Raw genomic sequence first — 2,949 nt, forward strand, 5'->3', positions numbered from 1 at the left:
TGCTAATGTTAGTTAAGAGAAATGTGGGGTAATGGTCTGTAGTGATATCGGTGATTATACCGGAAGTAAGCGGAGAGGTTATGTTTGTCCAGATGTGATCTAGAGTCGTGGCAGTACTATCAGTGATTCTAGTAGGTCTAGTGATTAAGGGTATGAGGAAGCAGGAATTCATACAGTTAAGGAAGCTAACAGCAGTAGGGTGTTCAGGCTCGCAGAGGTCAATATTAAAGTCCCCTGCGATAATTAGGTGGTTTTTGTTCAGTCTGTTATCGAGTATTAGATTTCTAAGGTTTGAGTTGAATTCGGACACATCGGTGTTAGGAATTCTATAGACTGCACCCACAGACAGGACAGACTCGGCACCCTTGACTGAAGCTGGCGAAGATATACTCCCCACAGCAGTCTCTAGTTCTAATTACTTTTAAGCATGTTAGTTCTTGGTGGTAGTAAAGAGCAGTGCCACTACCTCTCTGAATTTGACGACAGTTGTGAATTGCCGAGTAGTTAGGCATGTTAAAGAGTTGAGTAGTATCCTCTTTCAACCATGTTTCAGTAAGTATAATAAAAGAGAATTTGTTGTCAATAGTTTCAATCAAGGCACTAACATCATCGAAGTATTTACCTGGGGATCTAACATTCAAGTTGATTACAGAGATATTGTGATTATGTGTTAATACATTGTTTACATCATGTGCTGCAAAATATCTGCAATTTAGATCATTAAAGTGATGATTGTCATAAATAGTGGATAAGAGGTTTAGTTCTAGGTCTATACTTGTCTGCATAAAAAAAAGCTGGTTGCAGGAAAACAAGGCAAGAAAGGCAAATTACAAAGTAGAATTAAGCTATAAAAGGGGGAAAAATATATAAACAATACTATACAAAACAAACACAAAATGAACAACAAAAGAAAAAAATGAGGTAGCTTACAAGGGGCTTACAGGGGTACAATGGAGTAAGGGAGTATGGCGAGGCTAGGCAACCTAGGTAATAAATGAAATCAAAGAAAAAACATATAAACATGGACTATACAAAACAAAAGATATAGATATACAAAACAAAGATATAAACAAGACTATACAATACAAAAACAAATTGAGCAAAAAAAGAAAAATGAGGTAGATTGCTTACAAGTACTCTCAGGTACACTGTAAGTAACAATTTGCAATTTGAAATACAGGCAAAGCCAGGGGTACAATGGAGTAGGGGAGTATGGCGAGGCTAGGCAAACTAAATAATAAATGAAATCAAAGAAAAAAGTTGAACAATAAACATAGGCAAATTTAAGCTAATGATTATTAACTATAAATAGTTCAGTTATGACTGTATAATTAATAAGACTTAAGGAAATATTAATGCACTCAATTAATTAAGTTCAGTAAATGACAAATGAAGAGTAAGTTCTAGATGTTACTACTGCTCGGCTTAGACTCAGTTACAAGTATCTCTGGGAATTATCATTATCTGTTGATGTAGACCTGAACAAATGTAAACTGTGTCAACAAAACTATTCGCACACCCTCCGTTACTATGTAGTGGAGTGCAAAAAGATACGGGAAATCAGAGACAATTCTATAACCAATGTTCCAACGATGTGAAAATATTTCATTCAAAATTATCTGCTACCAGAAATTTTAGCCAAATATCCCCAGTTTTCTAACTGTAGGTAGTAACTAAGTAATTGTAACCTATCCACCGCTGCCCACTGGATGGGGGCGGTGTGCAGGACAAACATATCAATTATGACACTAGCTCTCCACATATGTCAGTTGCTTAATTTAGAAACTGAATTTGTGGTCGATCTCGAACCCATTTATGATGTAACGACTTATACTGAATTTTGTAACTAGCTCATCAAGATTGTAACTTGCTTAGCTAAATGAATTGTGGGGTTCAGTCCCTGAGCCCATTATGTGCCTCTGTAACCCTTTCCACTACCCTTTATTATGCACTCCCTTGGGGTGCGTAATAAATGAACTAAACTAACTATTGTACAGTGCATTTGTGAGATAAGAGATAGTGCTTATAATATGTAATCTAAACCTCACTCTCCACATAATCTTTAGTATAGATTTCTGTGAAAGTTGCATATACTGCATTTGCTTCTGTGAGGAAACCATTTATGAAAGGTACTTTTCTTTTTAAACCTTGTTGGTAAAGATGAATGAGGTTACTTAGTGTGAATTATTTAGACCAGGAGGATCTCTTGGTTGGTCCAATGGTTTTCTTTCGCTCCCAGGAAACTGATATTTCGGGTGGGTTTTTATTTATGTTATCTAATCTTCTAATTTGACTGCTTATTTGGCAGGTAGGAGATTTATATAATTTACAGTTTGTGCTTTAGGGTAATATTTGGGAGAGTCTGCTTAAGTCTCCTGCAAACAGGATTCTCTATTGGCGTCCAAGCCACGAAGTAGCCCCAGTATTATTACTTTAAACTACTAATATTAAGGATAATAAGGCCCAATTTAATGGGCCAAGAAAAAATTATTTAAGACTCATTGAGTTGTTCCCCTCCACGGAAATCTTTAGTAAAAGGCGAAAGATTTATGTGTTTTGAAGGGAAACCAGAGTTAAATAAGTGAGAAATTTAGCGATACCGCCGACAGAGCGCTGAGGCGAAAGAGGTAAACTTATTTCGGGACTAGAAGGGCATGGACCGGTAACTCTTATAAACAGCAATTGTTTTATTCTTTGCAATATTTCTCTATTGTTGTGCTATCATCAGTTTCATTCTGTATCTTTACTGTTTGGATATATTTATAAGTGTGCATTGTTTTCATAACATAATTTGTGTTATCTGTTTGACACGTGCTAAAATATATGGTGATGATCCTTGATATGTTACATACGCCATCTGAAAGTTAAAACCTTAACCGTACTTTTATTTCATACTCGTGAAAATAAGCAGCAAAAGCGTCGATATATGTTATCGATAGTATCTAAATA

At 35.8% G+C, this 2,949-nt stretch overlaps 1 non-coding gene across 1 annotated transcript; it reads right to left on the bottom strand.

Annotated features, from left to right (window-relative positions):
* Positions 1-2,459: 2,459 nt before the first annotated feature.
* Positions 2,460-2,576, bottom strand: LOC138369210 (U5 spliceosomal RNA). Its single transcript, XR_011229777.1, has one exon. It is a non-coding gene; the product is annotated as a U5 spliceosomal RNA (small nuclear RNA).
* Between the last annotated feature and the right edge of the window lie 373 nt (positions 2,577-2,949).

This window comes from Procambarus clarkii, chromosome 3 (assembly GCF_040958095.1).
Source record: "Procambarus clarkii isolate CNS0578487 chromosome 3, FALCON_Pclarkii_2.0, whole genome shotgun sequence".
NCBI lineage: Eukaryota > Metazoa > Arthropoda > Malacostraca > Decapoda > Cambaridae > Procambarus > Procambarus clarkii.